The sequence below is a fragment of the Pteropus medius genome, unplaced genomic scaffold, assembly GCF_902729225.1.
Source record: "Pteropus medius unplaced genomic scaffold, Ma_sr-lr_union100, whole genome shotgun sequence".
In the NCBI taxonomy this organism is placed as follows: domain Eukaryota; kingdom Metazoa; phylum Chordata; class Mammalia; order Chiroptera; family Pteropodidae; genus Pteropus; species Pteropus medius.
The window spans coordinates 7,498,377-7,511,152 of NW_024354503.1; the positions used below are offsets into that span (position 1 = coordinate 7,498,377).

Below are 12,776 nucleotides of genomic sequence, written 5' to 3' on the forward strand. Positions count from 1 at the left end.
CTTCTCCTAAAGACCTAGGCACATATTTTAACAGCCCAGATTAAGCTCTTTCAGTATCTTGGAATAACACACAGTTGCATTTGAGGTTAAAGTGTAAAATAGAGAAACATGTAACTATTAGAGTTGAGAAATAATTAACATTGGCCAGCTAGAGAGAAGTGATATAAACCTTTCTTTCCTTCCCACAGCTTTTTCATCCAGTACTTTTGGTCTTGGGCAGTAACTGTTTGCCTACTGATCCAAAGGGTTCAGGAGGCAGGGGTTTGCTCCGGCTGCAAAGGAAAAATCTTCTTTGTTGCACTATGGTCTGCACCCTTTGAGGGACCTATATTCTTTAAAAAAAGACAATTAAAAATTTCTATCAAGAATTGCACACAGATTTTTGTGTTACACACAAATATGCACACACCTACTAATGTATCAAAGCCATTCAATTAAAGTACTACTAAGATATATCAATAGTAATAGGAAATTTAAATATTTTTCTAACATGCATTTTTAAAGCTACTTGATGTTTAAAAGTGACCTTTTTTTACTGTTTTTATCATATGTATCATGGGTAAGAACATTCTATTTATCCTTGTAATGTAAGACTATTAATACATCTAAAACATACAAAGCACAGTGTGTTTAGGCATTGTTCCATATGACTTAAATTATGTCATTTAAATCTCCCAACAACTCTATGTGATAGGTACTATTACTATGGATATTTTACATATGGGGAAATCTAGTCCTGCCCAGAAAGGTTATAACTAGATTAAATTTACGCAGTAAAAAGATTTGTAATCAGAAAATCTGTCTTTAGAATCTGTGCTCTCAATCATGACAGTATGCTTTAAGTACCACATGATTTCGTGAGGGCAACCACGGTCTTGTTTTTAGGTTATAATGATATGTGAAAATGCAAGAGAGTGAAAACTAAGAAATTATTTACATAAGTAAATTTGCTTATTTTATTCATTGGGCCTATAGTTCACAAAAAGAAGTCTTTTAAATCAAACTTCTTTACATCTGTTCATATTCTATGAACATGAAAAATAAATTCAGCAGGCATTTAGCACTGAAATTGTTTCTTTTTAGTATGAGATGTGAGGTATATTTTCTTTGGTGTATGAGATGTGAAGGAAGTAGAAATGCTTAAAAGAAAAATTACACGAAGAATAAGTGAACTCTTTTTGAATCAATTCTAAAAAAAATCATATTTCTTAGAGCTTTAGATATGAAACAAAATAATAAGAGTCAAGGAACTGCTGTTTAGTCATAAGAGAAAATAATATTAGGGAAAAGTTATATATAAAAGTTAGGACAATAGTTCAAGAATACTGTGAGGCATCATGGTGCATAGTAGATCAATCTCAGGCTTTAGAATAAGAAAAAGCTTAACTTGAATCTTGTCTCTGTAACTTATTAGCTGTGTGGCCTTAGGGAAGTATCTCACCATCTCTAAGCTTTGAAAAAAGCCTGCTATATGGTAAATGAATTGTATTAATTAAACACAATAAAACACAAAGTGTCTAGCAAGGCTCATGTCACAGAACACATATTTATTAAATGTTAAAATCCTTTTACCTTCTTTCTGAGCAACAACAAAAAGTAAAAAGATGGTTATCCTGGGACCTGAAGGAGCAAGGGAGTTTCACAGTGGGATTATGAGGTCAAAGTTTTTCAACATTTTAAGACTTTGGTCAACTTCACCAAATTTTTAAGTTTTACATTTTTTTACTTTGCTTATTATAAATGTTTATGACATTGACTTGAATCTAAGAAGACAGTTAGACTGAATGTTTATTTGTATTAACTGAATCTGAAACATGAATATAGTTGTGATTCATAGTCATTTTTATTAGTTCCTCTTAATTCATTCTCTAGCTAATAAGGCTTCATTCAAAATTGTTTTGAATTAATAATTTCAGGTAAATTAAAGATATAACATTTAGATAAAATTTTGATTTTGGTTATTTGTGTGTATTTCTTATCAACTACTTTAGCTGTGGCCCTCTGTATTCTGAAACAGAGTTGTGTTTCTTCCATAGTATCTACCACATGGTAGATGACAGTATGTCATGAAAGAGTGAATGGGTGAAACAGGTTACTAGCAATTTTATGTACATCAAATAGCTCTTAAAGCTTTTAAAAATGTAGCAGTTGCCAAGGATTTAGTCAGTAGGTTAGTTTAAAAATTGTCACAATTGTAGAAATCAAACATATATAGTAGGAAAAAATAGGAAAGAATATGCTAAAGGTCAATGAGAGAAACAAGGATAAGCAAATAAAATTTGAATAGAATCATACTAATAGAATCATACTAATTTGTTATGAACACATTTATAAATGAATTCACAGTTTTTCATATTTTCACAAAGGTATAAATTCATGGTATAAATTCATCCTTTTAGAACTACACAGAGCAAGAGTGAACATAAAACATTTGCAAATCATCCTTTTCAAGTTATGATATACTTTTGCTCATGCAAGTAAAGATGTGTGAATTTTCCATTCTGTAATCACTAATTGAGTACTTACAGTTTATCATACTGAGTCCTATAGGTGGATGAAAAAAAACATTGCCATTCAAGACTTTCACAGGAAGACTGTCACACACAGACATAATGCAAAGCCGACCACGATAAGTGCTTCAGAGTTCTGAACCGTGACTTCAGGGCAGGGATTATGATGAACACCAAACTGGAGCAATTCTAAAGAGCTTTACGAAAGAAGCAGCACTAGAATTGGGCCTTTATGGATGTCCCATAACCTACTAATGAGAGCAAAGGTGGTGATGTGGATTCTAAGCAGAAGAAATAGAGTGTTTTTATATGGCCTATTTGTGAAATTCTTTTGTCATCTGTTGCTACCCTTATCTGGCCAAGGGGTCCAAACCAGCACATCTTGTACAAAGCCTCATGCATTGGAGGCACTCAGTACTAGTTTTTGAATATCTGAATGAATGAATGAATGAATGAACAGACTTACAGATCCTTCTTATAGGACAATAACTTAATATAGGACAATAACTTTCAAATAAAAAATTATATTTCATTGAGGATTGTTTTTCTTTATCTGATTATACCTATGCAGTTCAGAAGAAAATTTAAACTACTGAACTCTGGTTAACATTCATCTCACCAAATTTTATGAAAATATAGCTGTGGTCTTTATTCCTAGCACTCTGTCCTTCTCTTTCTACATTTAATTTCGATACTTTAACTGGTTTGTTTAGATGCATGAGTTCAAGTATATTCCTCCGATTTCTTTCATCTAAAATACAAATTTCCTGAGGCTATTGTGCTGCTTATTATAAAGTAATATTTAGGTCATTTTTAATTTTCTCTTTAGAAGCAAAACAAGCTTATCCTATTATACAAATTCCACATTCTCCAGTTAAAAACCTGCAGCACAATGGTAGAAAATAGGCATATATTTCCTATTGGAAAGTGTCAAAATAATACCTGGAGTAATTACCTGAGTTTTAAAAGAGATTGCATTATGGCAATGGGGTTATTTTAGTTCAATGGCAGTTTCAGTCAATTAAAATTAGTCCCATTTTGAGCCATTTTTCCTATTATTTGCCTTTTGGATTCAGTATGTCTTGGAAATTCAAATATATTACAATATGATTCCTTTGGTATTTTGTTTCTTTTGCAAGCCAAAACAAAACTCTTGAGAACATCACAATCCCAAAAGGAAGCTGTGAGACTTATGAGTGTGATCACAACTACCTTTCTAAGATCCCAATTAGAATCTAGTTTTAAACACAATAAGCACCTTTTTTACTTTTGCAATTCTTCAGGGAGGATAACAACAATACTGCATATTTGGCATTTTATTGTATGTGATCTTCCTTGATTTTCAGAGCAACCTGGAGAGATAAGTAGGGTAAATATTTTCTTCCCCATTTGATAAGCAAAGCTCTGTCATTTCCTATACGAGAGGAGATAACTCCTCAAAGTCAACAGCTGATAAATAGATGAGCTGGAACTAGAATTAAGTTCAGCACTTCCGCCTCTATATCACAATGCCCTTAGGACTTTCTTTTACTGAGTTACCTGTAAGGTATGCGTAAATACGAGAAGCAAAAGAAAGAGAAGAGTAATGATGTTATTTGAAAACTAACTTAAAAGACAGCTAGTGTAATGCTGTTGGCATTTGGGGAAAAGATACTTTATTTGAGAATCAAAGTGAAATATTTCCAGCACATACAATTCTTGGGTTTCATATGCATTTAAAGTTCATTTACTCTTCCAACATGAATGTTCTGTGAAACATGGACTGGAAGGAGGATGCCTCAAACCAGGCTGAATAGTGAGAGATGTCTTAATCTGTTTGAGAATTGATGGAGTGAAAGTAGATGTGGATGAGGAGGGTCAAACTAAATGGTGCCTGGGGGAGGGGAAATGGAAGGAAGAGTGAGCTGAGGAACATTATGATCCTGGAATAGACAAAAGTTGGGAGATAAGAAAACAGCAGACAGCACCGAACTTGCTCCTACTCTGAATAACCCTAGTAAAGTTAGCACGTACAGGCATAGGAATATCGACATTACTGGCACACATTTAGTAGAAAAAGGACAGATGATTTCTACACCGTAAAAGCCGAAGGAAAAAAACATATATATTGCTATATTGTTGATTTTACTATTTAAAGAATGTCTCATTGCTCATGATATATGGTCTTGGAGCAAAACGTGAGAAAGTTTCCTCGGAATACGATTGATGTGTTTGAATGTGAAACAAAATAATAAAAAGAAACACAGTCCTCATTTATAAGGGAGCATTGAACTGCTTACTCATGGAAATTTATCTTGCTCCTGCTATAAATCAGAGAAGTGTAAAAGAAAAGGAAATTAGGGCGATGAAAAAATAGCAATGAAAGTTGTTTTAAAATTGTGTGGCATTTTGTCATTAAATTAGATGTTATTGCCCAAGGGACCATTTGTTCTCTTCTGAAAGAGACAAATGAATGAAAGATATTTATCTCAATAAATCTTTTTTTCTCGTTGTCTCTTTCAGGGGTCATGGTATACTGAAAAGGCACTTGGTCAAGTAATCTGGGGGGAGTTGGAAACCATCAAGTCATTGTGGCCACGCAGCAAGTAGAAAAGACAGAGGTAAGTACACTTGTGACCCACTGATCATGCTATTGAGGAGGTCCTTGGAAATACCTTTGTTGCTATAAAGTCAGAAAACAGCAAAGAAAAGATAGGATAGGAGGTCTTTGTTTTAGAAAGCAAATTGATATAGTTTAATTAAAGCTTGATAGATCTATTAATGTCAAATTAATAGCACGTAACACATGCTGAGAACTTGAGAAACACATTTCCATCCTATAGGACCAGTGATTGTACAGAGACTGATACTTAGTTTGATATTTACCTTCTTAGCTGTGCTTATTTAAATTGTTTTCAGCAGAGGCAGCCATTCCACCAAAATAATATTTTAAATTTATAGCCTTTAAAACAGAAGAGAAACTTATGATATAAGTCTTATAAACTTATAAGTAAGTTTATAAGACCTATCAGGACCTATAAGACCTATCAGGTCTTATAAACTTACTAGTCTTCTAATTTTAATCTCCGCAGAGACTATAGTGATAGATTTATAATCAGTACATACAAGTAAATATTATTGATGACACTGATTGATGGACATAAATCTCAAATATTTTTCGAGAAACATTTCTGTCTACTGAGATATATACCAATATATCAGATGTATTTCATATATATAAATGGCATATATGTGGCAATAATATATATATAAAAATGACATCCATTTATATAGGTGAATATGAATATATGATGATTTGTTTATACTCATCTGTATATATACTATACATACTGCATGTATATACTATATACTCTATATATTGCACATAATTTATATATCTGTATATGTACCTTATGTGTCCTTTAAAAATGAGGTTACATTTATATTGCAATCTTAATAATATTTCACAAAAATTCTATTACATTGGTAGATTTGTATTTGAGGCCACTCCAATATCTTACTACTGCTTTTTCCCACCCAGAGTGAGAGATTTGCTCTCCTATTGCTGTTTAGATGGCAGGTCAAAAAACACAGAGCAAACCTCAGTCTGTGTAAGGAACCCACATTCTCTTCCTACTCTTGGATTCCCATGATGACAAAGCTCCAAGGGAACAGGAAAGAGTGGAAGACATTAAATTTGGTTTAGGCTCATTGCTCGGTTTTCCAAAAACCAGTACGGCTTTCTTATAAACTCTCTGATTTCGTTTGGACAGTGACTATGGGTTCATTTAATGTGTTAACAGAGCATTTTTACTTTTATGTCAACTTTTAAATTTATGTTAGCAGGGAATAACATGTCTTAATTGAAATTTACCCTTTATGAAGTAATTTTGCACAAATAATATTAGTAAAAACATATTTCTACACAAACAACTAAAATTTCCATACTAAGAAAAAAAGCAAGTAAAATTGTAAACTTAATTTTGTCTTTTAAAAAATTAAAACTAACCTATAAAATAATTTATTGAATCTTTATTGCAAGTGGAATGTATAGTGGCTTTATAAACATGACTTCATGTAAATCTTCATAATAACTCTTTGTAAGGAATATAAGAAAGGTATGTTTATTCCCTGTGATAAAAGTGCACCTTGCCAACTGTACATATTTAGCTAGTGGGTGGTGAAGTTAGGATTTGAGCCTAATTTATCTGATGGTTAAGCCTATGTCCTTGACCAGCTTGGATAGAAAAATTTGGCAGGAGCTAAAATACTCTGTTTAGATGAGCGAAGTATCTTGTTTTCAATAAGTATTTATAATCAGTGGTTGAAAATATGTATTTTTAAGAAACAAATTATCCCATACTCTATAAACTCTATGAAAGAGATAAAATATTTTTTCTAATTCATTTAATAAGAAGCATAATACTTAGAAAAAGAAAAAATGAATAAAAGTAACAAAAAAGAAAATCACAAAAATTCATTGAAATGCTGGATAGGAATGTAGAAATCAACAAGATACAATAATACAACAAATGCTGTTTATTCCAGGAGTGTACAAGTGATTCAATATTGGGAAATATATTAAAATAATTTTATAGTAATAAACTAAAGAATAAAACCCCTATTTTTTATTTTATAATAGATTCCAAATGACATTTGATAAAGTACAACTATATTACTTTTAAGAAAACACACATACACACAACATAGTAATTTAGGAATAGAGAGATGTTATTAAATTCTGAAAAATCAATTTAAAAAAAATAGAAAAATGTAATAGGCTTACTATATGCCCAACTTCATCATCTCTAGTTTGTATCATTCTCCAAATTACAGTCAATGCTAGAAATTTTAAAAGGATTAACATTTTAAAAATCCCTATTATATGTGCTACGAACTCTTTTAAATACTTTACAAATGCGTACTCATTTAATCTTTACAACAATCCTAGGAGATATGGACTACTATCATTTTCATTTTACAAATTAGAAAGCCGAGGCCCGGAGAAGCTAAATAACTTGACCAAGGTCACATAGTTAATAAATGGCAGCACTGATTTAAAACTCAAGTGGCTTAATTCATAAGTCTTTAATTTTAAATAGTATGGTATACTGCCTATCAAAAGTTACAATTATTAGAAAAGAGGTGACATCTTTTTTCCTTTAAAAATGTATTTTTTACTAAAAATCCCAAGAGAATCAACTGAATATCTATTAGAATAAAAGACTTCACTTAAGTGACCATGCAAAAAATAAATGTGTATAAATGAATTGACTTTTCATAATAGCTACAAATTGAAAACATCATGAAAAATCTCATTTATCATAGCAATGAAATATCATATATCTATGAATAAACTATATAAGAAATGCATGTTTAAAATAAAACATTTTATTGAGAAACACAAAATAAAATGAGCGGTAATGAGATTTATATTATATTCCTGGATGAGAATAGTAAATATTATAATGAGTTCAGCTTCCACAAATTAATTTATAAAGTTGAAGCAATTCCATTTAAAACCATAGAGATTTTTTATGGAAAGTTTGGTGGAATGATTATTAAAATTCATCTGGAAGAATAGACAGCTTGGGAATAGCAAAATTTTGAAAAGGAGAATAATTTAGAAGGAATTTCTAATTCCAAGTGTTAAAAAATATTATAAAGTTACAATTACTAAGACAATATAGTAGAGACTTAGAGGAGCCAAATCAGCTTGAAAATTTCCAAAACACATTCAAGCATGTAAAGGTAATGTATAACAAAGACAGCATTTTATGTTTGTGAGGAAAGTACTAGTATGTGAATACAATTCCAATAATTGGTTTATGTTAGAAAAAATTGTAAAGTTGGATCTTTTATTCATACAAATAAATATCAGATTAATTAAAGAAGAAAAAATAGTGAGACATACTGAAGGAAAATAGATTGGTGAATAATTTTATAACTTTGTCTAACAAGACATCAAAGACAGAAACCATAAATGAAGATGGACAGACTTTGAATATAGACATATTCAAACTTCTATATATACAAACAAAAAGGAGGCTCAAGCAGTATGCCTAACAATGTGTTTGAAAATCCTTTTTTTGTTGTTTGCGGGGATAGAATTAATAAATTAGTAAGTTCTGATTTACATTCCAAATACACTAATGTTGAAGGCTTAAAAATTCAGAGCCCATCCTGGGCTAGTGCTCATGTGATACTTCAGGTACAGAGCATCACAGAAATTTTTGTAGGTGTGAATATATTGTATGTCCTAGTTAAAAATAAAGATGGAGTTCTAGAGAAGACCAAATAGTGTTTTGCCAAAAAAGGTCGACTAAATTTAAGTTATAATGTTCAAGAGAATAAGGGATTTCAATCAGACAGTTTTATAATTCTTACATTTCAATAGAAGTTGAGTAATGTCTGAATATTCATAATGTTATCACTAATAAAAACGAAATAATTCCAGTTTCTTGTCTTGAATTATGCAGTGGATAATTGCAGAGGAGTAACACATGATAAAATTGGGAGAGAAGTATATTTCCTGTTTTATTGTAGAGTATGGTACAGGAAAGATTGATTTCTTCATCTCCCTCCAGAGTAACACTGCTCCTTTAAAGCTGGGGCCCCACAAGTGGGACAGGAAAATTTATTATAATCCATGAATAGTGAAATGAAGAAAAAAGTTTTAATTTATTTAAAACATCCCAGGTGATATCATCCTGGACTATGACAATCGATTTACATGAATACTAACAAAATGGAAATTTTTTTGTCTTGGACCCTATTAGGAAAATTACTAAGCTCCAAGACTCAAATATCTTGTGAGAAAGAGTAATCATCAGGCTCACAAACTACCAAGTCTTTCTGTTCACATCTAGTCTGTCTCCGTGTCCTGGCCAAGGCTGTTCCTCCTGAGGTCACTCATTCTGCTCCATGCCTTTCTAGTGGTCTCATAGCTCATATGGACTTCCTCTCCCTTTGCCTCTGTCTCATCTGTGGTGCACTTTTTTTTTCCAGATTCAATTTTCTCAGTGTCCTGCATTCAGCCACTTTCCCCCTCCTTTCTAACCTGACCATTGCATCAGATTTGTTTCTTCAACTCTCTTTATCCATTAAGTCTAAAGATGTTCTTCCCTCTCTGACAGAAACATTAGGACGGTTCATAGGTGGCTTTTTCTCAGAAAGCTTAGGTCTTGATCTTGGGGGTTGGCTAATAGCCATCATCAGTGTCTTTCTTTTGAGGACTTTTAGGTACATTTAGGTTATATTTTTGACAGATCCATCCTGCTAGGTCATGAGAGATGCCTGGAAATGTTTGAATCTGATAATAAAATAATAATAATAATAATAATAATAATAGTAATAATATAGTTTAGACTCTAAACAAATATTGGTTTAAGGGTATATCTTTATTAGTTCATAGATATATATTATTGACTATCTTCAGGAAAAAAGTCTGGAAGTTGCCAAAAGAGATGTTTCAAATGTTTTCTTCTCATGAGTAATAAAAGCAAAAGAGAAGCTTAGCTGTTTTGTGTTAAACAAGAGTGAAAAAATCAAATATGCGCTACCCTAAAGATAAAGACATTACTCTTGTTAACTTTTGTGCTAGCCAGACTGTCACTTTTTGATGACTGCTAAAAAACTATTTGAAAGTGGTGAGTTCTGGAGGAAAAAAATGGGCAACGAAACAAATAAAACAACCAACAAACAAAAGAGCAGAATAAACACACACCCTTTTAAAGGAGAGAAAAGGGGATATATACAGTGAATGGAGGTGATCATTGACAGTTTAGCACTAATTGTTAGTGATCAAAATAATTGTCATTTAACATTAATAATGTTTGCAAAACTAATTTTTTACATTCCTTTGTTTAGTAAGTATTTATTAGCACTTACCCCATTTGCCTTGAACCAAACACCCTTGTGAGTACCAAGGATACAGAGGTGTAGACACTGCAATTCTCCAGGGTTTGTGAACTGCCAGAATGAAAATGCTGATCTAGTGAAAAATTGACTAGACTAGAGCAGCGGTTCCCAACCTTTTTGATGTCAGCGATCAGTGCTTCTATGATAATCTAATGCCTGATGATGTAAGGTAGAGCTGAGGTGGTGATGCTTGCACTGGCTAGAGGCTGCAAATAGAGATGAAGCTTTACTCACTTATCTCCTGCTGTGCGGCCCAGTTCCTAACAAACCACAGACCAGTCCCGGTCCACGGCCTGGGATTTGGGGACCCCTGAACTAGAAGACTATGAGGAGACCCAAAAGATCATCTTATTAGGAGAGGCTGATATTTAGTATTTTGGGGAGGACCTGGGGATGATATGCTGACTTTTTTCAATTATGTGAGAAATATCTGTTTTAAATGATTGAGAAGGCAAAACTTGATTGAGTGGATGGGACTCAGAAGAAGATATATTTTTATTTACTCAAAGGAATGGCTGCCTGAAATTATAATAAGCTACCTCTGGTAACTGAGATGGTTCCAGAAGCTTGGTACTACCGAGAAGGAATATGGCACAAATGATTCATAGATGAGATGCTGAGGCACTGAGGATGGAGGATTGGTAAATGACTCATCTATGAAGACAAAAGTTCCAGGATTTGTTATTGAGGTCATTGATGTGAGAAGGGCTCCCCTGCAGACAACACAGCGAGGGACTACAGCTGCTCTGGAGTCAGACCCAGCGCTTTGCACTTAACTTTTCGACCTTGGCCAAATTTCATTTAAAAGAACTAACTTAAAATGTTTAGCCTATAATAGACACTCGATAAACAGTACTGTTATGGGGACCCAGAGTCTCATCTTGAGAAACACGTGGTCTGCCACAAACAACCCAGAAGGTTAAAATGATGCCCATTAACGTAGAAAAGTCTCTCTCTTGCTATCCTGGGATTTGTAAAAACAAAATCTTTCTAAAATGTGCAGTGTGAAATAGTAAACCTAGAACATTACAAAACACATTAAGCTAATTGTTACATTTTGTTAGCATTTGCTTATTATTTGTCTGTTCTTAGTTGCTGGAAGGATTTTTGTTGTTTGTTTGTTTGTTTGTTTTTGCTCAATCTGTCGCTTATGTTAGGGAACCAATATTCTCAACCTCTATTTGTTATATCAAAAAGGATCTTGGACAATATGTTACAATCTGTTCAAAGAGAGCCTGCTTGTGCACTTGGATGAATTTTAAAGTTGCTGGGGCTTTGGTTGTAACTAAGTATCTTTGTGCAATCAGTTCCTGTGTTTTAGTCATGTTTTTGGTATTGACCATTGAATAATTTGAATTAGCCATTAAGAAGGTCAAAAGGACCACAGGTGTTTGTGCAACAGCCAGGTTATGCCAATATGATCCAATAAAACAATTAGTAATTGCCTGTAACATCAACTCAGCAGACTGTAGTTGACTGCAAGTTATGCTTACCAGCTGCAATAAATGAGCCATTATACTCTATGCTCACTTTTCCAGTCCTATCTTTGATTAGCTTCATCTTCTCTTTCATTAGGTAGTCCATGTTGTTTTTTTATTAGTATATTTATATATTGAAATATTTAACAATACAGAGAACAAAAAATAAAATCAACTCCCACCCCTCAGAATTGACACTTATTTTATTTTGTAATATTTGCTGAAAGTCTTTCTTTTTAAAGAAATGAAATGCTACAATTAGTTGTCTCCTTTTAGAATCATCTATATATTAGTGTATATTGTTCCAATCCATTTTATACTTTTACCCATGTATTTATGTAACTATTCCAATGTTTAGTCCTGGTTTGTGTTTTTAAAATTTACAAAAATAATATCGCACAGCTTTTTATAATACTGCGCTTTTGAGATCTATATAGTTATATTTAGCTCCAGCTCTGCTCTCCCTGGTGAAATTTGCATTTTCCTTGATAAGACATTTACTATTTACATTTGGTGGGCTTCCCTACTCCTGAATTGAGCCAATGGATGACAGGATGTTATTGCTGGAAGAGTTAGGGAAAAACATCATTCTAATTTACATCTTTATATGTTGGCAACACTGGGACATTTTGAAAATAGCAAAAGTTAAGCCAGCAGGGAAGTCAGGGGAAAATGTAAATGAACTGAGATTTTCCTAGGCAAATCTCAATGGAGGATTAGCCTGCATGTGAAGAAAACTAGGCTAAGGGAGTGAAATGACTTTCTGGGTTACATAGCTAATTTAATGGCAGTCTTTAAAAAAAAATACTCAGCCCAAATCTCAAAAGCAGACAATTGCATGCAGTAATATATAGAAGATATATAGCTTTCCAGTCCATTGTTCTTTTCA

General features: G+C 32.7%; 1 protein-coding gene across 8 annotated transcripts in view; it reads left to right on the forward strand.

Annotated features, from left to right (window-relative positions):
- The window catches only part of PKIB (cAMP-dependent protein kinase inhibitor beta), a 95,872-nt gene that overhangs the window by 16,582 nt on the left and 66,514 nt on the right, over positions 1 to 12,776 (forward strand). For all 8 annotated transcript variants that reach the window (XM_039854230.1, XM_039854234.1, XM_039854231.1 and 5 more), the window contains one exon: positions 5,013 to 5,110. The gene's annotated coding sequence lies outside the window, so the exon portion shown is untranslated. The remainder of the gene's footprint in view (positions 1 to 5,012; positions 5,111 to 12,776) is intronic.